The sequence below is a fragment of the Bubalus kerabau genome, chromosome 18 (genome assembly GCF_029407905.1).
Source record: "Bubalus kerabau isolate K-KA32 ecotype Philippines breed swamp buffalo chromosome 18, PCC_UOA_SB_1v2, whole genome shotgun sequence".
Lineage (NCBI taxonomy): Eukaryota > Metazoa > Chordata > Mammalia > Artiodactyla > Bovidae > Bubalus > Bubalus kerabau.
The window spans coordinates 65,670,146-65,696,958 of record NC_073641.1 but is presented as its reverse complement, the minus strand read 5'-3'; the positions used below and the strand labels follow the sequence as shown (position 1 = coordinate 65,696,958).

Genomic DNA, 26,813 nt, shown 5'->3' with positions numbered 1-26,813 from the left:
TCGCGGTTATTCTTCAACCCGCTCAGACGCCTGGGTGGATTCTAACACAAAAGGCATTTTGTCACGGAGGCAGGGCCATTAGGGAGACGAGGGGTCCACAGTGTCTGTTTCTCAGCCCACAATATGGCACCAGGGAGCAAAGTAGTATGTAAAGTAGACGAACCTCAGATCACAAAATCTTCAACAGGCATTCTCTGTAGCTGCTCAGTTCCCACGGGTATGCCATCCAAGTATGACAAGAACCAACTCTGACCCAAGAAACACATCATGCCTGGGGCCATTATGACTCAAGACTGAAACATAACACAAAAGGCGATGTTTAGCGTGGTTGGAGCTGGGCTGGGTGTAGTGCAGTTTGCCTATGTTTTTGTTCTGTATTTGTTTTGTGTATAGGATTAACAGTTACAGAACTCGCTCTATCAAACAGAAGTATTAGTTACTGCAAGCTAAAGGAATGTAATGCCAAGAAATGTGTGCAGCAATTATGCTAATACCACAACCCAATGAGTAAACACGAAGCAGTGGGTGTAAGTACAAGCACAGAAAGGTCCCACTGGCTTCCAAGGGTGCAAGGATGCTGGTGTTTCTGTGGTGCCACCTGGTGGAGCCAGGAAGGTGGGAGCATTGATCATGAAAAGGGATGGCTGCCCCCTACCTGTGCCCACCACCACCAGGAGACTTCACAGGAATATGAAGCATTACTACTCCTGAAACTTGACAAACCTTTATGGAGCAAGCGAAAAAATGATTTTAAGGAAAAGCCTCAACTAGTTTATGGTGGTTTCTTTGTTCTCTTTCTATCCCCACCTGAGTTAATTTTCCCATATTTAAAAAAAGCCAACAAATGCCAAAAGGAATGGATGAAAAGAATGGATGTATTTGGCAATGAACGCACTGCAAAAATCACACGAATTACACCGTTAGTAATGGCACAAAGAAAGCTTGCCTATGGAACAGGAAGAATGCCTCATTGATCTAATTATCTGGATAATATGTTTTCTTCTCCTCCCATTAAACTGCAAGCTATTAAAGTCAGAGAAACACCCGCTATGTTTCTGAATATTAGTTAACGCCTTACGTACAGTTGTTGCTGTTATTTAGCCACTAAGTTGTGTCCAACTCTTTTGTGACCCTGTGGACTATAGCCCACCGGGCTCCTCTGTCCATGGCATTTTCCAAGCAAGTATTACTGGAGTGGGTTGCCATTTCTTCCCCCAGGGGATCTTCATGACCCCAGGATCAAACCCCCATCTCCTCTGGCTCCTATATTGGCAGGTGGATTCTTTACCAGTGAGCCACCTGGGAAACCCTTATATACATTAGGCTCTCTAAATAATGGACTGACTTCTTTTCTCACAGCCCAGAAATGGACACTTTAATTCTTCAGTGTTTTAATCTTCTGTTATCACTAAGGATAAGGGAACTTATCCTTGGCAGCCATGGCAGATAAATAACAAAACCACCGTCATCAATATATGAAAATCACTCAAGTATCTCAACCTGGTTATGTATCATCAACTTCCACCCACTAATAACAAAAACCAAACTCCAAAATCCAGGGTACAGAGGCTCTTCTATCCCACAGGAAGGTGACAAGAAGAAACAGAGATCAGAAAGTGTAGGAAAGTTAGGGGGGAAAAGGGTGAAATCAGTGCTGTCCTGAAAAAGAAAAGCTCTATTTTACAGGAATAGGAATATAAGTCAATAGAAAACAATCAGGAGAAAATATATACGATGTGAAGCTCCATTACCAGCATCCATCTGTTACTCATATTTTAATATCTTGTGTATCACCCTACAGCACAACATATGCAATTAAGGAGGAATTCCAAAGCCATTGCTTTTGAGTAAGTTATTGTCAACAGGCCTACCACACAGAGCCCGATGCAAATCACTGAGTCAATTCAGCACCAGTTGACAAAGTTTTGATTAATCCTCCAGTCCGTCTTGTGTTATTATCATGCATTATTAAACACAACACACGCTTCAGACTCCATCCTTCTTAAAGTCGCCACATACCCATCGTGACAGTGGGTAGCTGTCATCCCCATGAGGCCTCAGAAGCGATCATCTTTCCCAGTGACAAGAAAACGTCTGTGCCTAAGACACACGTGCAGCGCTGTGTGGCAAAACTCCAAACCTTTCAAAGGTTTTAATCACACTGGCACTTGATGTGTGTGTGTGCATTCTAATCAAAGCTTGCCTTGTTACCCTACTCAGAACACTCATTTTCTCCCAGTTGGTCCAGATATCATCCCTGCACCTCCGGGACTGTATTGAACTCATCCAAGCAGATGGGGGAAAAATGCCACACAGAGATGCCGTGAAGATGGAGTGCCAGAGAAAATCCAGGACACCCAATTTAATTTGCATTTCAGACAAATAACAAACAACATCTTGTTAGTATAACTATTGGGTTGGCCAAAAAGTTCGTTCAGGTTTCCAAACAGAAAACCACTCGAATGAATGAATGAATGTCTATATTTATGTGTGTCTGTGTGTATTCATTGGAAGGACTGATGCTGAAGCTGAAGCTCCAATATTTTGGCCACCTGATGTGAAGAGTCAATTCATTGGAAAAGACCCTGATGCTGGGAAAGACTGAAGGCAGGAGAATGGGGTGACAGAGGATGAGATGGTTGGATGGCATCACTGACTCAATGGACATGAGTTTGAGCAAGCTCCGGGAGATGGTGAAGGACAGGGAAGCCTGGTGTGCTGCAGTCCATGGGGTTGCAAAGAGTCAGACATGACTGAGTGACTGAAAAACAAAAAATGTATATATACTTAACAGAGTCTTTTATACACAAACATAGTCTTTTATACACATTCTGAAGGAGATCAGCCCTGGGATTTCTTGGGAAGGAATGATGCTAAAGCTGAAACTCCAGTACTTTGGCCACCTCATGCGAAGAGTTGACTCATTGGAAAAGACTTTGATGCTGGAAGGGATTGGGGGCAGAAGGAGAAGGGGACGACAGAGGATGAGATGGCTGGATGGCATCACTGACTCGATGGACGTGAGTCTGAGTGAACTCCGGGAGTTGGTGATGGACAGGGAGGCCTGGCGTGCTGTGATTCATGGGGTCGCAAAGAGTCGGACACGACTGAGCGACTGAACTGAACTGAACTGAACTGAATACACACACATACTCACACAAGCACATATGCATATTTCAATTGTCTTTAGAGTAAAAGACAGGTGATCAGCAATCTAGGTTCTGACAGAAAAACCTGAACAAACATTTTGGTCAACCCAATAGATCCCATGCAACACTTGGGATATACTAACACTAAAATATTTGTTAACTCAGGCAGTCCTGCTTATGTAACTCCAGATTGTGGTCTGTGCCTGGCCCCATCCACGCTATCTGTTTCAGAAGAGGGAAATCTTGCCAGATCTAGTTTCTCCCTTATGCGTCTCTCCCTGACTTCTTGGAGCTTGCCAACACATCCCTTCTAAGCTGGGCCTTTACTCCATAAGTCTAATTCATCAGTATCTTCAGAAGCTAAACTGTTCATTGAAGATCAAGCTAAATTAATCCCCTAGTGAAAAAATTAACTATCCTTGTCCTTGTGAAAAAAACCTAGACACTTATTTAATAGCCACTCTGTGAAGCTGAAATCTCTTACTATGATTTTCTTGATATTTTAATGCTGTCATACAAAGACCATGGGAAAAAATTAATTAGCGATGTTCTATGACAGCTTTTCTCCAATTAAAATACACTTGACTCACAAATACATTAGCAGTTTCATATAACTGTGTCAAAAGGGTTGCTAACACAGTTTAATCTCTAACCTGCTGGAATCACAATACACCACAGAAATGAAAATCCACATATGTTTACACATTGGTTCTCAACTTGGGCTGTGCTTTGGAATCACCTGGGGAGATTTTTTTTTAAAATGCTGTTGCCAGGGCCCCCAGAGATTTGGATTTAATTGGTGTGGGTGTGGTCTAGGCACCTAACTGTTTATAAAGAGCTCCCCAGGCCTCCAAAAAGATTAATAAATGATCATTTATAGTAAAAAAAATAAAAATAAAAAAAGAGCTCTCCAGGAAATGGTAGGGCTTCCCAGGTAGTGCTGCTGCTGCTGCTGCTAAGTCACTTCAGTCGTGTCCGACTCTGTGCGACCCCATGGACTGCAGCCCACCAGGCTCCCCTGTCCCTGGGATTCTCCAGGCAAGAACACTGGAGTGGGTTTCCATTTCCTTCTCCAGTGCATGAAAGTGAAAAGTGAAAGTGAAGTTGCTCAGTCGTGTCCAACTTAGCGACCCCATGGACTGCAGCCTACCAGGCTCCTCCATCCGTGGGGTTTTCCAGGCAAGAGTACTGGAGTGGGGTGCCATTGCCTTCTCTGCCCAGGTAGTGCAGCTGGTAAAAAATCTGCCTACAATGCAGGAAACCTGGGTTCGATCCCTGGATTGGAAAGATCCCCTGAAGAAGGGAAAGGCTACCCACTCCAGTATTCTAGCCTGGAGAAGTCCATGGACTGTATAGTCCATGGGGTCGAAAAGAGTTGGATAGGACTGAGTGACTTTCACTTTCATTTTCACTTTAGCTGGCTCATCTGCCCTAAGTCAGGTTTACAGGAACACACAGCTGAATATTTCGCAAACTGTTACAAAAGGAGAAACTTTAAAAGCTCTGGAGTCTAGGTATAGAAAAGGCAACCTGTTCAATTTCTAGATGGTTTTGTAATAATTCCCATACATAAGATGGAACTCAGGTACGTGCATTTTTTCATGGCATAAGGACAATATTGAAAAGAATCAAAGCTACCACTGATGCTAAAACAGACAAACACCTGATGGTGAGCCTTTTGCGCAAACTCACTCTCTACCCTTAGAAGAGGTACAAACTACTGTGTGTAAGATACTGCACGACACAGGGAACGGATCCAATGTGTCATGACTATAAATGAAATGTAGCCTTTAAAAGCATGAATCAATATATTATACACATATAACATATAGGACATCGACTACATGCCAATTAAAAAATTTCTTAACGATGTCATTTTTAAAATAACAATGGCAATACGGCAGAGGCATCCAAAGGGTCTGAGTTAAGAACTGAGGGAAAGAGCAAGTCTCTGGGTGCAGCTCGGATGGTTCTTCCTGGAGGGCAGAGTTTATTGCTCTGTAGCTGTTAACGTGGAGACCAGGAAACATTTCCATACCTAGCTGGCACTTCCATAAACGCAGAAGTGACACCAGTGGTAAAGAATCTGCCTGCCAATGCAGGAGATGCAAGAGACTGGGATTTGATCCCTGGGTCAGGAGGATCCCCTGGAGGAGGAAGTGGCAGCCCAGTCCAGTATTCTTGCCAAGGAGATCCCATGCACAGAGGAGCGTGGAGGGTTAGAATCAATGGAGTTGCAAAGAGGCAGACACGACTGAGTGAGCACTCACGCAAATAAAAGCAGAGGCACCCAGCCCTCTGCAACAGGGACGAACCAGTGCTTACACCTGAGGATTCATTCTCATCCATACACGTGCATGTCAGAGGCACCAGCTGGCTCAGGGTAAGAATGCCGGCTCCGTCTGCACATTCCTGAGCTCACATGATTGAAGGACCTGAGACAGCCACATGACATCCAGGCGGACAGAAGGGACAGCAAACCTCAAGCCAGAAATAGCAAAGAGCTGGCCTGGACTCCCTCCCAGCGGTTCTCGATACATCCTGCGTCTCAAGCTTACAGAGTTTCCACGGGCTTCCTCGAGGGTCAGCCAGCCTCCTCCTGCGCCAGGCAACACGTGCTGAGCTTGTCACCTGGCACGCTCCCAGTGACACCAGAGCCCAAGATCCTGGCGGGAGGCCCCCAGCACTGTGGCCCCCAACTTCAAGGAGAGGAAAAAGTTCAGTCTCACAGCCATCAGGGACGAGCTGCCTGGGACAACAGAGGCAACTCTGTCATGAAATACAGAAGGAATGTGGAGGAGAGAGAAGGGGAGACAGGGAGGCAAGCCTGGGAAGTGGACAGAGCTTGCTTCATTCTCTGATTTCCTGGACATCTTCCCAAAGGGACACTGGAATCCTAAGCCCCGATTCAACCAGGATCTCAGAGTAGTTTTCCTCCAGAGAGGATGTCTCCTTGATCATCTTGCACCGTGCTTTGCATACTGTATGTGTCCAAATAATGACAGTACAGAGAATGCATGCATCCCTGGAATAGAGATGACAGTACAGGAAACACAGCCTCTGGCCTCTCCAGTGTTTAAACAAACAAAAAGAGATGAGGAAGAAAGAGAGTATTCAAAACATTTTTATAATCCCTTCCACCTGCAGGACTGTGTGTGTGCTCAGTCGTGTCCGACTCTTTGCGACCTCATGGACTGTAGCCCACCAGGCTCCTCTGTCCATGGGATTCTCCAGGCAAGGATACTGGAGTGGGCTGCCATGCACTGCTCCAGGGGATCTGCCTGACCCAGGATGGAATCCGAGTCTCTTTTGTCCCCTGCATTGGTAGGCGGTTCGTTACCACCTGCTGCATAGAGAAACCTGGCAGCTATAGTCCATGGGGTCACAAAGAGTTGGACAGGACTGAGTGACTGAGCGAGAGTGTGTACACACACATCTGACTCTTAAATGATGTTAACTGGTTACATTATGAATTGCAAATCTTCTCTATGTTAATGTTATTAATTCAAGAAAATGCAAATGCTTATTTTTATAGTTTCCATTAAAAAAAATATGAATTCTTTCAAATAGAGTCCTCCCTCATTTTACAAATGTTGGAGCACCTACTGTTTTCCAGAAATGTCTTCCAGCCCCAGAGAGGCACAGGGAACAGGACAAAGTCCCCATTCTCACAGAAGGTGGATGCACATGAGGGAACAGAGAATAAACATATGCATCCATAGATACATGATGCAATGGCGGATGATGAAAAGTGCTAGAAAGGACAGAATGTGAGGAGGGACAGACAGTGATGCTGGATAGAACCACAGATGGAGCGGTCAGTGGAGTTGCCCCAGTTCAGTTCAGTTCAGCTGTTCAGTCGTGTCCAACTCTTTGCAACCCCATGAATCGCAGCACGCCAGGCCTCCCTGTCCATCACCAACTCCCGGAGTTCACTCAGATTTGCATCCATCGAGTCGGTGATGCCATCCAGCCATCTCATCCTCTGTCGTCCCCTTCTCCTCCTGCCCCCAATCCCTCCCAGCATCAGAGTCTTTTCCAATGAGTCAACTCTTTGCATGAGGTGGCCAAAGTACTGGAGTTTCAGCTTTAGCATCATTCCTTCCAAAGAAATCCTAGGGCTGACCTCCTTCAGAATGGACTGGTTGGATCTCCATGTAGTCCAAGGGACTCTCAAGAGTCTTCTCCAACACCACAGTTCTAAAGCATCAATTCTTCAGCGCTCAGCTTTCTTCACAGTCCAACTCTCACATCCATACATGACCACAGGAAAAACCATAGCCTTGACTAGACGGACCTTTGTTGGCAAAGTAACGTCTCTGCTTTTCAATATGCTATCTAGGTTGGTCATAACTTTCCTTCCAAGGAGTAAGCGTCTTTTAATTTCATGGCTGCAGTCACCATCTGTAGTGATTTTGGAGCCCAAAAAAATGAAGTCTGACACTGTTTCCACTGTTTCCCCATCTATTTCCTATGAAGTGATGGGACCAGATGCCATGATCTTCGTTTTCTGAATGTTGAGCTTTAAGCCAACTTTTTCACAGAGCAGCTGATACTGGGGCAGAACCCTTCCTGGAGGAAGGCCGAAGCCAGCACACCACCTGGCCGCTCAGGGATAAGGGTGTGCATATGGATGATCACGGGTGCAAGAAAGAAAGTAGCCAATAAGGATAAAAACAGGTCAAGGGCCAGGCCACAGGAATCTCTGTCATTGGTGAGTCCTGAGATGAGATGCCATGTTGCTACTGATGACATCAGGGGATTACGCCATGGTGCCAACTGAAGGCTGAGACTGGCTTTCTTTTTCATCCTATCCTCACTTCTCAATCTGTCACCTCCTCCAAAGGCTCAGACATTGCCCTCTGTTTTCATAAGGCCCCTGTGCTTGGTCTAGCAAACAGCCTGATGCCCAACCATCTGCAGAATCCCAATAACTGCATTTTTGATAGAAATCAAAATTCACCACCCAGTTATTTCTCCTGACCAAATATTGCAACAAAATTCAGAATGCTGGAGAATTAAAAGCCTAATTTTGCTTCATTATATATCTTCTGTCTTGGCAGAAATATGAAATAACTTGGAGGAAAAGAGTTCCAGAAACATCAAGGATGACTATAATAATGACTGAGCAATTTCACATGGAGGGGACTCAGCATAGATGTGATGCCCAATTTCCTCCTCCTCTCCTGGATCCAGCTCTCATCCTAATAGTTCACAGAAGGCACAAGCATCTTGATTTCAACAGACAGCCCAATTGGGCTTAGTTTACCCAATGAAGAAATCCATTTAGTAGAATTTTTAAATTATATTTCACATGTCTATGACTCAAACTTTCAAATTACGGCCTCACTTCATCAGTGATTTTCGCTAATTACTAGTGGGAGATCTCAGATACAGCTTCGCTGTTGGGGAAACAAGAAATGGTCTGTAAAAAAAGGTGGCAGGCTCATCTTTTCCTTGGGGACAGGTCCACAGGTTGTCAGAACTTTCCAATGACACGATGGAAGCAGTTAAGCCTACTCTAGTCTGTTTAACTCCCCTGAAGCACTGGGAGGAAAGCTGCTTAATCTCCCTCTTCCAGAAGGTTAGAGCTGCCAGAAAGTCAGTGCCCACGCCCAGCTGATCCCAGCCCTTGAGGTCTGAAGACCCAGGGAGGCAGAGCATTGGCCCATGGCCCATGGCCCATGGCACCCAGCACATCTCCGCTGGCATCTTTCCCCTAGAAGACCAGATTCCTAAAGCTAAGACTGTGATCTCTCTTCTAACTGCAGCAAGAAGACACAGTGCAGGCTCATAAGTGGGGAGCATGTTATTTCTCCATTGTTTTTGACTTCCAGGTTTATAATTTCAGGGATCAGTGAAAAGAAGAGTCTCAAAGTGAGCAGTGAGAAATGTATCCAGGTAGATTAACTGTCATGCAAGCAGCTCTTCTCCACATTCACCACGATCAGAGCCAGATGAAATTAATGCCCCCAAAGGCACCTTGGGCTACGGAGGTGGGTCTCAACCTCATGGGAATCTTTCAGGTACAATTAATTAATACATCCACCCAGAATAATTTACATGACGGCTACAGACAGATGAAAGCAGAGAAGGAGCCAGATAATTCAGGCTTCCTTTTGGAATCATTTAAAGATTGATTCAGCATTAGACAGGGGCCAATTTAGTTGTAAAAGTTTAATTTTATATTAGCTGTAATGGGGACACTCTTAGCAGGTTACATGTATTAACTTCAAACCATTGCTTAGGAGCTGCTAAAATTATCTGACTTCTTGGTTTGTTCATGTCTCCGTTTAACTGCTATAAAATGTATTCATACATACTGAAGGTTCTAAGTTCATTAAATAGAACTAACACTTAACTCTAAAATTATTTTTTAACCTAATGTCAATATAAAAGGCGTCTTTTTTTTCAACTTTTGGTTTGGGCTGCAAAGAGCTATCATTAGACAATCTTATATAAGGTTCAGTTTTTGGAAACAAGACTGTGGAGGGTCCTATTTAAGGAAGAAGCCATAGTGATGTACAGTGAAGTACATCCTCATGGGCAGGGTCAAAAGGACAGACCCTGGGTCTTCAGGGGCATCAGAACAAGGGACAAGAAGCTGATGGGGGTGGGGAATTCCTGTGCAGCTTTATTGAGCCCCTTATGAACTGAGAGCAAAGATGGTGAGTAGAAATGGTGAGAAGGTGATGAAATCCACCACAACAAAGTGCTGAAAAGCCAAGGCCAACAGCCACCTGAAACTCAGATCCCAGAGATGAGGTCCCAGAACACAACCAGCTTCAACTCCCAAGAGCACACTATGACCCTGAAAACCTGTCTCCCACCCACAAGCCATCCCAAGACCACCACGTTTCTCACAGGGAGCCCGCCACCTCAACTTCTCTGAAGCACAAGCTTGTGTCAAAACACCCTTTAAAATTAACCAGTTACAGAGTATTTGTTAAAAGCTGAATACAACCAATAACAGAATGAAATGGGTGTCCAATCCTCATAGAAAAACGTCCACTCTCATTAAACAAGATGAAATTAGTTAGGTGGCAGAGGTATCGCTTTACCAGAAATGAAATACTGATAGAAATTATGTGGTTGAACTCCATGACAATTAGATCTAATTATGTTTTATTGCCATAATAAAGGAGCACATGCTTTGGAGAGGTTGAGTTTTTACCGTGGCCCCAGACCTGCAGATCTTTGCCTTCATTATCTGCAAGTCACTTCCAGGTTAAATTCATCCCAGAATATCTGGGGCAGATTTACATGTTAACTAGTTCCTTGGAGAGAAGGAATGTGAGCAGTCTTGGAAAGAAAATGCCATCTGGTGCAGTAGGACTTCTCGCTGATGGTTTATCTGGATGCCATCACTGTGTGTTTCCCACACATGCCTTAATCACCTTCTTCAGAATAAATCGACTCTCTTGTCAAACTTGCTTTTCCCCGCCTTCTACACAAGTTTACACGTGGTTACAGAGGCTTATTACTCTGTTCAGGATGCACTCCTGAGGTCTTTCCTTATTCCCTGGCTTCCACATCTGATGCAATGTTAGTCACTCAGTCGTGTCCAACTCTTTGCGACCCCATGGACTGTAGCCCACAAGGCTCCTCTGTCCATGCAAATCTCCAGGCAAGAATACTGGAGTGGGCTGCCTTTTCTTTCTTCAGGGGATCTTCCCAACTCAGGGACTGAACCTGGGTGTCCTGCATTGCAGGCAGAATTCTTTATCATCTGAGCCACCAGGGAAGCTCATTTGATGCAATATGGTGCCTCAAAAGCCCATGACATAAATTCTCATTCAGGCTTGGGAGGAAAGAAACAGACTGTGATAATTTCCATAAAGTGACCCAGGCAGGACCCAGTTTCCACTCTAGATATGCCTGCCATGGAAAGCCGTTCTTCCAGCACAAAGGAAAACTTGAGAGAGATAGCATGGGAATCACATCAAGAACATGGTCATAAGGCTCTAACAGCAACTGGAGAGAGATGAGTCACTCTGCAAGCGGGTGAGTCTTGAGAGTCAAAGATTGGAGTTCTTCCCCCCACACTCCCCACTTGCCATACCAACAGGAACAGCTGATACACCTTTCCTAGTCACTCACCTTGGAATGGAGCAGCCCTTCTTCTCAGGATCAAGCAGGAAACCAGTGTCATCTCCCATCATGAAGTTCCCTCCTCTTACCACATCCACCAGTGACCAAATCCTGCACGCTGAGCCTCCTGTATCCCAGCTAAATGGACCACTTTGCTCTCACACACTGTAATTTCTCTAATAAACACCATCATTTTATTGGACATGAGCTAGTAAAGAGGCTCCCTGCTTCCAGTCTTCTCCTCCTCCAATCCATGCTCCACGCTGCAGAACAGATGGCTTAGAGAATCTCACAGATGCACACCACTGACCGTGGGCCACATGCTGGCCAGACTCAACCACCTCCAGGTCTTCAGCTGCTCCAAGCTTTCTCACACCCTGAAGCTTTAACAGGTGGCTCCCTCTGTCTCCCACTGCTCCACCTAGGTCCTCTCCCTCCCGCAGGTATCACACAATGGCCTCCTTTTTCAGAACTTCCCTGCCATCCCTCCACTGCTAAACACTCTGGAACCTTCTCCTATGTTCCCTTCAATAATCCGTCTTACATTTCAATGCAGCTACTTGGCAACTTCCCATCCTCTTTGGCACAATAGCAGTTCTGTGAGGTTCCAGAGCCCTGTCTGTCTTGTCCATTACTGTGCCCTCAGTAGCTTTTAAAATGCAAGAGCCTAAAGGTAAGGAAAAATGTAAAGTGAATTATAATGAAGGACATTATAGAAGTTCAAGACAAAGTCTCACTGGCAACCCTGCTGCTGCTGCTGCTAAGTCACTTCAGTCGTGTCCGACTCTGTGCAACCCCATAGACAGCAACCCACCAGGCTCCCCCGTCCCTGGGATTCTCCAGGCAACAACACTGGAGTGGGTTGCCATTTCCTTCTCCAATGCATAAAAGTAAAAAGTGAAAGTGAAGTCCTCAGTCATGTCCGACTCTTCGCGACCCCATGGACTGCAGCCCACCACGCTCCTCCATCCATGGGATTTTCCAGGCAAGAGTACTGAAGTGGGGTGTCATCGCCTTCTCCTACTGACAACCCTAGAGGATGCTTATCAGAACCCTTACGGGTCCAGCAGGAAAAACAACACTTGACAATGAAATCCGTGCCTCTGAAAGAGAAGAGAGGCCAAGGAAGCTGCAACATTGACCCATTCTGATCAAGCACAAGGTATCAGAGTAGATGGGCTTCCCAGGTGGTGCTAGTGGTAAAGAACCCTCTTACCAACACAGGAGATGTAAGAGATGCCAGTTCGATTCCTGGGTTGGGAAGATCCCCTGGAGGAGGGCATGGCAACCCACTCCAATATTCATGTTTAGAGAATCCCATGGGCAGAGGAGCCTGGAGGGCTACAGTCCATGGAATCACAGAGTCGGACAGGACTGAAGCGATTTAGCACATGCACGCGCACACCAGAGTGGGTACAAGGGGAAGCCCACTAGCCCTCTCCAGAGCTGTATTACTAAAAGGAGAAGGCAGGTGATGACTGGGGCTGAGGACATGAGAAACAGATTGCGGGGACAGGGCTTGGGAAGCCCACTTTTACCTTCCATCCAAGATGCACTAAGTAATCATGGCCTAGCACTTAGTGGGCACTCAACAACAACAACAGCAAAATGCTAGATGAAAGGATATTGGCTCCAGAGCCCCAGGTACCCTACAGTACTGTGGTCTCAGCCCATCCTCATGGGTGTTATCATTCTAATATTCTAAATTCTGCAGAAGTCTCAGAGTTTCATCTTAAAGCTCAGTTTCTGGGGAAAAAAAATGTGCAAACCAGATCATCTCACTAGATAGTATCTCTTCAAATGATTCCTTCCTTCACTTACAAAATATTTATACTGAGTTGTTATTTTCATTGTTTAGTCACTAAGTCATGTCCAAGTCTGTGACCCCATGGACTACAGCACACCAGGCTCCTCTGTCCTCCTCTATCTCCTGGAGTTTGCTCAAATTCATTCCATTGAGTCATGACAGGACATGGTTGGATCATGATGCCATCCAACCATCTCATCCTCTGCTGTCCCCTTCTCCTCCTGCCTTCAATCTTTCCCAGCATCAGGATCTTTTCCAGTGAATCATTCCTTCGCATCAGGTGGCCAAAGTATCAGAGCTTCAGCTTCAGCATCAGTCCTTCCAATGAGTATTCAGGGCTGATTTCCTTTAGGATTGACTGCTTTGATCTCCTTGCAGTCCAAGGGATTCTCAAGAGTCTTCTCCAGCACCACAATTTGAAAGCATCAATTCTTCGACTATCAGCCTTCTTTATGGTCTAACTCTCACATCTGTACATGACTACTGGAAAAATCATAGCTTTGACTAGATGAACCTCTGTTAGCAAAGTGATGTCTCTACTTTTTAATACTGCTATCTATTTACTGAGTATCCATCATTTACCACTCACTCTTCTGGGAACTGGAGATATATTACTTAGTAAGACCAGGTGCATTCAATCATGGACCTTACTGGAAAAAAACAAGAGAAAACCAATATATAAGCTAAAGTATATGGTTTCAAATAGTGATACGAATGAGGAAGGGAAAAAATGTAGAGAAGAAGCAGTGGATTTCTCATGGGGACGGTCATGGGATATTTCAGGAAAGATGTCCACAGAAGGACCCTCTGTGATAGGCCAGGGTGACAGGAAAAAGTAACTTCATGGCACCTGGAATTAAAAGCCAGAAATGAAAGAAAAAGTCCTAAGACTGGAAGACATGCCACGTTAGCCCTATGGTTCCTGGCACAATGCTGAGTCCCAAACTCAAACAGACTCACACATTCAGGCTTCCATTCATTTACTATCTCATTTATTCTTTCAACAAAGGGTTCTCCCAAGGACTTACAGGCTGCCAGTACTCTGGTGGGTGGTAATAACATAATAAATGTTTGTTACTTGGTTGGGAGAATTAAAGTGAACCTGATCACATAAAATCTCTGATATTTGACAAATTTTAACCTATAAGACGGTAATTACGCATGATTCAAAGGTGATGTTTTATTCCTAAATTAGTAAGCACAAACTATGCAGAGGTAAATAACAGGTTTCATAATCTGGATTTTTGAAGTTTTTTGTAAGAGCTCATTTATACATCATCACAAAATAGTACTATTTTTAGTTAGCAAAGAAGCCTCTTCTCTGGGTGAAAGGATAATTTTTAAGGTATCCTTTGTTAATCCTGTTCTATTTACAGTTAATGGCTGAAATAAGTAAAACTGTAGGTTCTTTAAAAACCTTATATTTTGGACCCTTTTCCCAAGTTAATGCAAAGTTAACAACATTCAATATGTATTGGTATATAATAGAACTCTTTCCATTTACCTCCCAACAAGAATTTCAACCTAAGATTCTCTTTCCATTCCTTCAGAAAAGAAATATTTTAAAGTATAATCTCAGCAATCCAAGGAACTGAGTTAAACAAGTTTGGAAAATATTTTTGGTGACAATCATTACACAAACAAAAAAACAAATAAAAACTTCTGCAATGAACAGAATCCTGATCCATTCAAACTAGAATGCCAATTCCAACAAACACACAATTAGAAGTTCTTGTTAAGTCATTCAAGTTTCACTGCTCATTCTGTGGCCATGAGTATCAAGTCCTGCCTTTCTTGGTATCAATCTGCAGGGTTAGAAATATTCTGAAAGGAAAGTTTATGAGAAAAAAAAAAGAAATATTCTGAATACTCTCAGGAGCCATTACTAGCTTTTTAATTTATGAGCTCATCCAAACCCTTATGGAATTCATGTACAATGAGTAATTATAATAGATTACTCAACTCTTGGGGTGATGAACTTTATAGCTGAATTTCCCACCATGCAACACAGTCCTTCCACAGCTAGGCAAGAGTGCATCTTGTCAAAGAGATGCCATGAACACAGAGATAGAATGAAGTTCCTCTAATCTACATTATTGGTGGTGATACAAAATTAGACCCTGTCCTATTCTCAGTTGACACTAAGTCAAGGAGATACATCCTTTTTACAACAGAGTCTAATGTTTTCATCTAGATAACTCAGGAGGCAACCACAAGGATGAAAACTCTCCAACATTGAAAACTCTCTGAATTTCATCCCAGATTCTGAGAATACAAGAAAAAGTACCTCTGATACACTGGAGATGATCACCCTGATGGAAGAAATCAAAGGCACCAACTCTCTCAAAAGACCCTCCAACCTGCAAATGCTCCAGCCTGAGTTGTCTGGTATGTAGGCCCAAAATACAGTCTAAAAACAAAGCTGAATTACTGTGTAGGGACCAGGAAAAAATGATTTAAAGGGAAATTAAGATAAATAATAACAGAAATGCAAATAGTACCATCCTCAAAGTGTGACATCTCACCCCTCTGTTCTTCTTGCACAGACATCTCTCTCTCTCTTAGCCAGGGATGAACAGTGGGGAATCAAGAAGCATCCTTTATATGAGTATGGGCATGAATGAAGGCAGGGGAGTATTCATCAGTATTAGGCTCCTGACATCAACGGTTAGAAGTCACAACTGTCAGACCCAGAAGAGAGCAGAGCTGAAATAGCCTAGATCCACCTCTGTTGCTTCACGGCATGGGAGCAGACTCAATTGTTAACACTTTCACCCCAAGTGTACACACAGAGTTTACCTGCCTTCTACTTCAGCCATGTTCAAAACACCTTCATCATGACATTTCTTTTTATTAATACATAAAATTACATTTCACAAAGGTTTTGTATTAAGTTGCTTCAGTCATGTCCAAATCTTTGCAAACCCATGGACTGTAGCCCACCAGGCTCCTCCATCCATGGGATTTCCCAGGCAAGAATAACTGGAGTGGGTTGCCATTCCCTTCTCCAGGGGATCTTCCCCACCCTGTGATTGAACCCATGACTCTTATGTCTCCTGTATTGTCAGGTAGGGTCTTCTAGCGCCACCTGGGAAGCCCTACAAAGTGTTTACATTTAGCAGTCTGTAGACGTTCCCAAGAATCTGGAGTAGGAAGCAAGGCGCATTTTGTTGTGGTTCAGTGGCTAAGCTGTGCCCGACTCTGTCACCCCATGAGTTGAAGCACACCAGGCTTCCCTGCCCTTCAATATCTCCCAGACAATGCATACCGCTATTTTGCAAATGAAGAAACAGAGGTTCTTGCCTTGAAGGGACTCATCTAGAGATATGTGGGTAGGCAGTGATGAAGGCCAGTACAAATCCTGGTCTTCTAACTAAGAATCAAGACTTATTTTCTTTCACTTTCAAAATTAAGTGTTCAGAGTAACTGAGCAATCTCCATGCACAGAGAGTGGATTTAGACCTCAACCCTCATGTTCAATTCTGCTGCTGTGGACAGTATTCTGGCACCAGGGACAGACCTCAAGAAGAACCTGGTCTGCTGCCAGCAGGAGCACAGCAATGCATCTTGCTTCTCCATTTAAGGTATTTTAAATTCATATGTTAGATCCCATCTCTCTCTGCTTTGCTCACAACCAAATGCTTTCAATGAAAGTGCCCATTTGGCTTAGCAGCAGATTATTTCTTATCTATTTTTGAAAAATCACATAAACTTAACCTGAACAAATATGCCGCCCTGCATGTTCTTCCTGAATTGCAGTCAAAGTTTTTCAGTAATTAAGCATTTTTCCTAGAGTGCCATCAACCAAATAGTGCCGTGTGCCAAAGCAAGAGAAGCGTTAACGAAAACGGAAAGCAAAACGAAGCCAAGTCCAAGGAGGAAAAACTGTCTGCCTTATTTCATCAAAATAAGATGCAAAAGAAAAATATGCAAAGTGAGGAAGAAAGTGTGCTATGGGTTGTCAATGTGAATTCTCCCACTAGAATATTTTAGGAGAATAAATTATGGATCTGAAGAACTTAAAAAAAATATCACAGGTATGTGGGGTTAAGGTGTATTTTGGTAAAATTTAAGGACGTTACTGATTCATGCCTATAATGTGATTAAGCTGGAGAACTTGACTGTCCTTATGGGGGGAAAAGTAATCCAGAGGGAACCGTCTCTCTGCATCTCATCCAAAGTTTGAAAGTTTAGTCACTCAGTCGTGTCCGACTCTTTGCAACCCCATGGACTGTAGCCTACCAGGCTCCTCTGTTCATGGGATTTTCGGCAAGAGTACTGGAGTGGGTTGCCATATCCTTCTCCAGAGGATCTTCTTGACCCAGGGATTGAACCTGGGTCTCCCACATTATAAGCAGATGCTTTACCATCTGAGCCACCAGGTATCAAATCCTCTGGGTTTCATCAAAGTACTTAAAATTTTTTTTTCTTAAAATGTGTTAATCAATTTAAAAATATATACATCCTGGGGAGTAGTCTTCCAGGGAAATATTGGACACTGGCAACACATGTGTCTGAGGGGAGCAGAGAGAGAAGAAGAGGGGAAAGAATGGGAAGAAAGGGGCATCACATGCTCAGCAAAATTCACCGTCTCTGACTGCACGAGCTGTGGCAGAGCAGCCCCTTGCACAAGACACAGCACAGAGCTGTGCCGTCAAGTGGTCCAGCACACAGCTGCGCCGTCAAAGGCCAAGAAACTGAAGAATCACCCATTCTGTCCGCATCCGAAGCTTTCCCAATCTACACCCCAGAGTCACCTTCTAAATTTTTGCACTTTCATTCTCCCCTTATTCCAATCACTATACCTACTATGGTTTCACATAGGATCATTATAATTTGAATATTAATTTTATCTTCCAAAAACTCAGTGCCCTTGGACAAAAGTGAAATTGCTCGGTCATATCCAACTCTTTGCAACCCCATGAAATGTAGCCTACCATGCTCCTCCATTCATGGGATTTTCCAGGCAAAAGTACTGGAGTGGGTTGCCATTTCCTTCTCCAGAGGATCTTCCTGACCCAAGGATCAAACCCTGGATCTCCCACGTTGTAGGCAGACGCTTTACAGTCTGAGCCAGAAATGCTTCCTAATTAGATTGAGAAATGACATATTACTTTCCTATGGAAAAAATCATGATAAACTTGGTGGCTTAAAACAACACGAATTTATTCCCTAGTATTTCTGGTGATCAGACATCTGAAATGGGTTTCCCTGGGGTGAAACCAAGACCTCGGCAAGGCCACCATCAAGGCTTTAGACAGCAGTTCTTCCTTGCCTTTTCCAGCTTCTAGAGCTGCACTCTAGCTTGGCACCAGTCGTCCCTTCCATCTCTAAAGCAATAGCAAAGGATCTTCAAATCTCTCTCTGCTTCAACTTCACATCCTCCTCTCCTCTCCCCATGTAGCAAAGATCCATCCACTTCCCCTTTATGAAGACTCCTGAGGTTACATTCAGTTCAGTTCAGTTCAGTTGGTCAGTCGTGTCTGTCTCTTTGAGACTACATGAACCGCAGCACGCCTGGCCTCCCTGTCCATCGCCAACTCCCAGAGTCCACCCAAACTCATGTCTATTGTGTCAGTGATGCCATCCAGCCATCTCATCCTCTGTCATCCCCTTCTCCTCCTGCCCCCAATCCCTCCCAGCATCAGGGTCTTTTCCAATGACTCAACTCTTCGCATGAGGTGGCCAAAGTATTGGAGTTTCAGCTTTAGCATCAGTCCTTCCAAAGAACACCCAGGACTGATCTCCTTTAGAATGGACTGGTTGGATCTTCTTGCAGTCCAAGGGACTCTCAAGAGTCTTCTCCAACACCACAGTTCAAAAGCATCAATTCTTCAGTGCTGAGCTTTCTTTATACTCCAACTCTCACATCCATACATAACCACTGGAAAAACCATAGCCCTGACTAGGCAGACCTTTGTTGGCAAAGTAATGTCTCTGCTTTTGAATATGCTGTCTAGGTTGGTCATAACTTTCCTTCCAAGGAGTAAGCGTCTTTTAATTTCATGGCTGCAATCACCATCCACAGTGATTCTGGAGCCCAAAAAAATAAAGTCAGCCACTGTGCCCACTGTTTTCGCATCTATTTGCCATGAAGTGATGGGACCGGATGCCATGATCTTCATTTTCTGAATGTTGAGCTTTAAGCCAACTTTTTCACACTCCTCTTTCACTTTCATCAAGAAGCTCTTTAGTAGAAGCTCTTTAGTTCTTCTTCACTTTCTGCCATAAGGGTGGTGTCATCTGCATGTCTGAGGTTATTGATATTTCTCCCAGCAATCTTGATTCCAGTTGTGCTTCCTCCAGCCCAGTGTTTTTCATGCTGTACTCTGCATATAAATAAAATAAGCAGGGTGACAATATACAGCCTTGACGGACTCCTTTTCCTATTTGGAACCAGTCTGTTGCTCCATGTCCAGTTCTAACTGTTGCTTCCTGACCTGTATACAGGTTTCTCAAGAGGCAGGTCAGGTGGTCTGCTATTCCCATCTCTTGAAGAATTTTCTACAGTTTATTGTGATCCACACAGTCAAAGGCTTTGGCATAGTCAATAAAGCAGAAACAGATGTTTCTCTGGAACTCTCTTGCTTTTTCCATGATCCAGCGGATGCTGGCAATTTGATCTCTGGTTTCTCTGCCTTTTCTAAAACCAGCTTGAACATCTGGAATTTCACAGTTCACATATTGCTGAAGCCTGGCTTGGAGAATTTTGAGAATTAGCATGTGAGATGAGTGCATTTGTGCAGTAGTTTGAGCATTCTTTGTCATTACCTTTCTTTGGGATTGGAATGAAAACTGACCTTTTCCAATCCTCTGGCCACTGCTGAGTTTTCCAAATTTGCTGACATATTGAGTGCAGCACTTTCACAGCATCATCTTTTAGAATTTGAAATAGCTCAACTGGAATTCCGTTGCCTCCACTAGCTTTGTTCGTAGTGATGCTTCCTAAGGCCCACCTGACTTCACATTCCAGGATGTCTAGCTCTAGGTGAGTGGAAGTGATCACATCTTCATGATTATCTGGGTTGTGAAGATCTTTTTTGTACAGCTCTTCTGTGTATTCTTGCCACCTCTTCTTAGTATCTTCTGCTTCTCTTAGGTCCATACCATTTCTGTCCTTTATTGAGCCCATCTTTGCACAAAATGTTCCCCGGTATCTCTAATTTTCTTGAAGAGATCTGTAGTCTTTCCCATTCTATTGTTTTCCTCTATTTCTTTCCAATGATCTCTGAGAAAGGCTTTATTATCTCTCCTTGCTATTCTTTGGAACTCTGGGGGTTACATTCAGAACTCACAAATGAACACTCAGGATAACCTCTCATCTCAAAACCCTTAACTTAATCACATCTCTCATGTTCCTTTTGGGATTTCCAGGTGGTGCAGTGGTAAAGAATCAGCCTACCACTGCAGGAGATGCAGGAGACTCAGGTTCAATCCCTGGGTCAGGAAGATCACCTGGAGGAGGAAACAGCAACCCAGTCCAGTATAATTGCCTGGAGAATCCCACAGACAGAGTAGTCTGATGGGCTACAGCCCATGGGGTCACAAAGAGTCAGATATGACTGAGCGCACATGCAGTTTCCTTTTGCCAGGTCAGGTAACATTCCGAAGGCCTAGGGGTTAGCAGGGGGACATCTTTGGGGTCCCCATCCTGCCTACCACAGCACTATATATTCACCTCTCAGTATCATCCCTCCAAATTATTTCCTAATCTTCTTCCCAAATGAATACATGCCTTCTTAAGATTCCTTCAGAATAATCAGCTTTTTGGAATCTTGATTAGTTTCATTTCTACTCCAACTTAAACCCTGTATATTATGAAACTCTTGGAGAAAGACTACAGGATAGGATCTATGCTTCTTTCATTCTGGCAGATGTGGAAAGTTCAAGTCAGATTCCTCAAAATGTTTTGCTCCCATATTCAAATCATATGCTTATAATAGCAGTCAAAACCCATTTAGAAAATGGCCCTATTCAGTAATTTCTATGCCTTATGTTAAAAAAATAAAGGTGTATTACTTTAACATTAGCTTGTGCTGTTAGGTAATCGATAAATCCACTGCCCAAAAACATTACCATCATGGGATATAAGAGAAAAATATAATCATCTGAATATGATCATGGGATATTTGAGATCCAAAATAAATAAATATTCAGACATCACTCCATCAGATGCAGAGTGGTGTCTCATAGACAAACCAGTGACAGGAAACTGCTCTCTTATTAATTCACTTGTTCCTTTCTTAACCAGAGTTGTTGAAGATTTGTGAATTCAGTCTGAAAACAATCACTTTTTATTGCATCAGACAGTACTTATGCATTCAATTCAATTTAGCCAAAGAAATATTCTGTACACCTACTGAGTATAAAGTATCATGCAAGGCACTGCAGAGAGGGCCCCGCTGGACTTGACTCCAGCCCTGCCTGTGAGGAGGCACAAGTTCACACACAGATACACACACACAGCACATACACATATACACACTACACACGACATACATATCACACATACACACACACTCATACACACAGACATACATGCGCCCCAATCACACACCTGCACACATACACACCACACCACCCAGACACACACATTAATACACACATATGTACACACATATACTCATAAACATACCAAATACACACAGATGCACACACCACACAAAAACATATACCACATGCATGCATAAATAATTGTACATACCGCATAAACATGCATGCACACACAAAGATATACATACATATGCTCATATCTGTAAACAAAGATACATAGATACACACTCATGCAGCATAAATGCACTCATACACTCACATGGACATGCAAATTCACATATATGTGCAAATGCATACCATACACAGAGATACACACATGCTCACATGCACGCATACATGCACCACGTGCCTAATGGGTCACTTATGAAGAGCAGGAGTTATCTTGTCAACAGCGGGAGACCCGAATGGCCTCCATGGGTGAGGATTCGGGAGCACCATCGCTTGAGAGAGGGAGGACCCGCTTAGAATCTTTAGAGAAACAGATCCCTCCTGCCCACAGTGTCTAAAGGCTCTCACAGTGATCTTACCCCACACTCAGTCACACAGCTTATAGTCCACATGATGCACATTTCAAAAATTCAGAAAACTGCCTTCACTTTTGTGTGAAGCAAAAAGCCTCCCCCCCACAAAAAGAAAACCCAGTGGGAAAAAGCAGGATGTAGTGTACCATCTTCCATGTACTGAATAGTTGACCGACCGGTTCCAAAGATGCTGCCTCATCAAAGCATCCTGGAGCCCACAGCAGGGAAGCCCTCGACACTCCAGCTGTTGAGGAGCAGGTCTGGCTGCCCTGGCCATTCAACTGGAGAAGCTGTGACCAGGCAGTCTGGGGCTACGCTGGAATGGTACCTCATGGATTACAGGGGACACCCTGCAAGGCACTGTGGGGCTCGGATCCACAGACACCCTCGCTGAAAGAACACACCCCCCACTAGACTCTGAAATCTGCATGATATCCCCATGGGAACAACACAAGAACCACTGACCTGAGAAGAAGCCCGGAGTCTTAGCAAAGCCTGCTATTATTCCCACATCAGCTTCTTTATAAGGAAATAGAGAAAAAGGTCAGTCATGTCAGTTCCTGATTATTTACTTACTTCTCAATGACATTAAAACAGGAATATCCACGACTTTGGGCTTTGGGGGCATAGTACAATTTAAAAAAAAAAAATCAAGCACAAAAAAGGAAAACCTCCAAGATCTAGCTAGACGGATGGGGAGAAGAGTCTATCAGTGTTGTCCCATTTCAAATAACCAAACACCAGTGGAAAAACAAATTGTGTGATGCCTGTGGATAATCACATTTTTTCCTTAAATAAAGAACAGTGAGATTCAGTGACAGTTTTGCCTGGTCTGTTCACTAAATGTCTATGGCGGAGGAAAAAGAATTTACTGGGAGGCTTTTCAGGGCTCTGGAGACTGACGTAGCATAATTATGGCTCCTGAGACTGAGGGCTCAATACCAGTGGCATCAGTATTATCCCGGAGCTTGTGAGAAATGCATCATCCCAGGCCCATCCCGGAACTCTAGACCGGGGTCTGCATTTTTACATAATCCCCAGATGCTCTGTATGTAACTTTGAGAAGGTGAAGCAGTGGAATAAATACCAGGAGTGCAATCTAGACCAAATAATGTCACTTGCAGTTTACTTTTTTAAACTTTTGTCTGTAATTAATTTCTCTAGTTAAAGAAGCTAGCCCAGCAATGACTTGGAATTCCTTGGCTAACAGGATGAATTTTAATACAGTTATTCAGTGAAACAGTCAGTTTTTGTGCATCATTAAAGTTTACAAAGGTTATCTCCCAGCTCATTATGAAGAAAATATTATCACCAATAAATCGAGGGACTGCAGCTTACCAAGAAGTTGACTCACTGACTCCCTCCCATCTGACTGCCTGTTAGCATGGCAACTCACATTTGCAGGCTCAGAACACACAAAAAGCAAGCAAACTGACACAAAGGAGTTTTTCCCTTTCTGGTCAGGGTTTATGGTAACAACAGGTGAGAGAGGTCAAGCTAAGCGATGATTTGCATCATTCCATGAAAGAGAAACACCAGCAGTAACTATGGCAACCAGACAAAAACTTCAAAAATGACTTGCAATTTACAAAGGGCAGAGCAACTCTATTTCTTTCACAAAAAATTAACTGTGGGCAAATCCATGGATATTTTCCCCAGATAGCCCAACATATAGAAGACAGTCACACAAATGTTTTACTTAAGCACTTTCACAGGTTGTTTGGTTTGCTGTGGAATTGTTGAATTACATATTTTTACACTTGGGTTATTTAGGTGTGCGTGCATGCAGGGCTAAGTCGCTGCAGTCGTGTTTGACTCTGTGTGACCCTATGGCCTGTAGCCTGCCAGGCTTCTCTGTCCATGGAATTTCCCAACAAGAATACTAGAGTGACTTGCCATGCCCTCCTCCAGGGGATCTTCCCAACCCAGGGAACGAACCTGGGTCTCCTGCATTACAGGCAGATTCTTTACTTTCTGAGCCACTGTGACTCAGTTTAAATCTAGGTTTCCATGGATTCTAAAGATTAAAATGGGCCCTTACCTGATTCAGCTCACTCATTCTTTAGGTGAAAGGTATATTGTTTTGAAGGTGAATTAACTGTTAAACATAAGTAGCATGACATCTCACCAATTTTCAAGATTTAAGAAATTACGGTAACTTCTAATGTGTCTCAGAGAAGGCAATGGCACCCCACTCCAGTACTCTTGCCTGGAAAATCCCATGGATGGAGGAGCCTGGAAGGCTGCAGTCCATGGGATCGCTGAGGGTCGGACACCACTGAGCGACTTCACTTTCACTTTTCACTTTCATGCATTGGAGAAGGAAATGGCAACCCACTCCAGTGTTCTTGCCTGGAGAATCCCAGGGACGGGGGAGCCTAGTGGGCTGCCATCTATGGGGTCGCACAGAATCGGACACGACTGAAGTGACTTAGCAGCTAATGTGTCTAATCTACACCTGAGGAAGATAAATGATCACAAGGATCCGGCCCATTATATGTTTACTAAATTGGTCCTCTATAGATGTCCTGTGGAAGGATCAGTCTAAATTGACACATTATTTACACAGCAAGAATGAAGAAGGAACATTTCAATGTTAACATCAACTTACCTACTGCCTGGAGATACCCATCCATCCAACTCAACGTCCATAAGCGGGTCCCCTGTGGATATCTATAGATCCTCCCATTTATCTGTCTGATGCTCTTTCTTCCTCACTTTCAGATCAGATATTACATTCTCCCTTTTCAGATCAACGTGTGAACTGCCTGATGCCTGTCGGATCCTCACCAGGAGAAAATGGCCACTCCACTAAGAAAATGAGAAAAGAATGAATCCCAACCGAAAGGAGTTTTAAAAAATTGTAAACAAGGGTCTCAAGGATGCATTTACGGACCAGAATGACATGCTTATCCTTCACTTACTGTTTTCATTCCACATCAGAGCAGAAACTATTTTGGGGGCTGGATAAATGAAGGCAGACTTTGGGCACCTGCTCTCTGAATTCCCACTGTCTAGGCTCAGTGAATGAACTGTGGCATATTATAAAGACGTCAATATGATACTGAGTTCCATCCTCCTGAGAATATTTATGTGAGTTTGTGCCTCCTTTTGTGTGTTTGCGTTTGATTTTCCTCCTTTCTCAGCAAAACACGCCTTTGCTAATCACTACTGTGTTATTACCTACAGGCAGAGTGTGCAAATAAACACTAACATGGTTTGCAAAGCCTGCTTGGCTGTGATGTGCCCCATTTTCAACTGAAATCTAAAAAGAGCTCTAAAACATTTCAAAATTAAATATTTGATTCTACTATGTGCCTAGAATGCTTTTGATGGATTGTGCCAAAAAAAAACTTAATTTAAAGCTGTTTTTTACATGGCATGAAAATAGAACAATACCCTGAACTTTCCATTGTTCAAATCAGGGTTCAACTCACAAAGTGAGAGAAAGCTTTCCACCACCAAAAACGGGAAAACAACCCGAACTAGCTGCTGTTGCCATTCCAGCGTCCTTTTAATTTGGTGTTAATTCTCTAATTGCTCATTTATTTTCTCTAACCACATAATTAACACTGAAAGAAGCCTTTGAGAGGCTGGTCACTGAGCACTCTATGCCTTAGTGGGAGGAAAAATGCCTTAGATAGGTTTCCAATCACCATGCATGTACTGAAGCCAAAACCAGCAAACTATCGTAAAATCCACACAAATAAGTGCTGAAACCAGCAGAGCCCTAAGACAGCTAATACCACGATGAGACCACCATGGGCTGGTTTTTCTGGCCTGTAAACGTGGGCTTCGCAGGCGGCGCAGTGGTAAAGAATCTGCCTGCCAATGCAGGAGACCAATCCCTGGGTCAGGAAGATCCCCTGGAGTAGGAAATGGCAACCCACTCCAGTATCCTTGCCTGGAGAATCCCATGGACAGAGGAACCTGGCGGGATACAGTGCATGGGGTCTCAAAGAGAAGGACGTGACCGAGCACTGCTGCTGCTGCTGCTGCGTCGCTTCAGTCGTGTCCAACTCTGCGCAACCTCATAGACGGCAGCCCACCAGGCTCCTCCACCCATGGGATTTTCCAGGCAAGAGTACTGGAGTGGGGTGCCATTGCCTTCTGCATGACTGAGCACATGCACATGTAAATAGGATTGCACTTCAGTGCCTCCTATCACGTGATCATTACATGCTAACGCATCATTTATTCCAGGATCGACCATATCAATTACATTACCCTCTTCCTTCTGCGTTAGTGTATGTTTCTGATCGATTCTGATGCATTTCCTTGATTGAAACCCATTTCAATACTCCTAGACTGTGTGCTTCTGCAAATATTGCCACAACACATGCAGTAGCCAAAGTTCAGACCTACATGGAGAAAAGCACTGGAGAAAAAGAGGATCACTGAAGCCCACACTGCTCAGAATATACACTGGTGAGAAAAGTGGGCAGCAAAAAGCCAAGTGATCCCTACCAGTGGTACCTGAGAAGGGCCATCACCATGGCCACGTTTCAGGCTTTATTCACCCCAAACTGTAACCTTAGGTGTAGAGGACTGTGAGCTAAAGGCTATGACCGTTCTTTTGACAAATCATTCGTTCATTTGCTTGTTTACTCTTCCCATATTTTTTGAGCACCTACTATGTGCCAGACACTGTCACAGGGGCTGAGGGTACAGTGAAGGAAGCACACCCTTCAC

General features: G+C 43.8%; 1 protein-coding gene across 2 annotated transcripts in view; it reads right to left on the bottom strand.

Moving 5' to 3' along the window:
- SEMA5A (semaphorin 5A) overlaps window positions 1–26,813 on the bottom strand; it is a 570,854-nt gene that overhangs the window by 509,200 nt on the left and 34,841 nt on the right. The window contains exon 1 of one of the 2 annotated variants that reach the window (XM_055554474.1): window positions 24,733–24,833. The exons of the other annotated variant lie outside the window; for it this stretch is intronic. The gene's annotated coding sequence lies outside the window, so the exon portion shown is untranslated. Of the gene's footprint in view, window positions 1–24,732; window positions 24,834–26,813 lie in introns of those variants that run through there. 2 annotated transcript variants of the gene reach the window in all.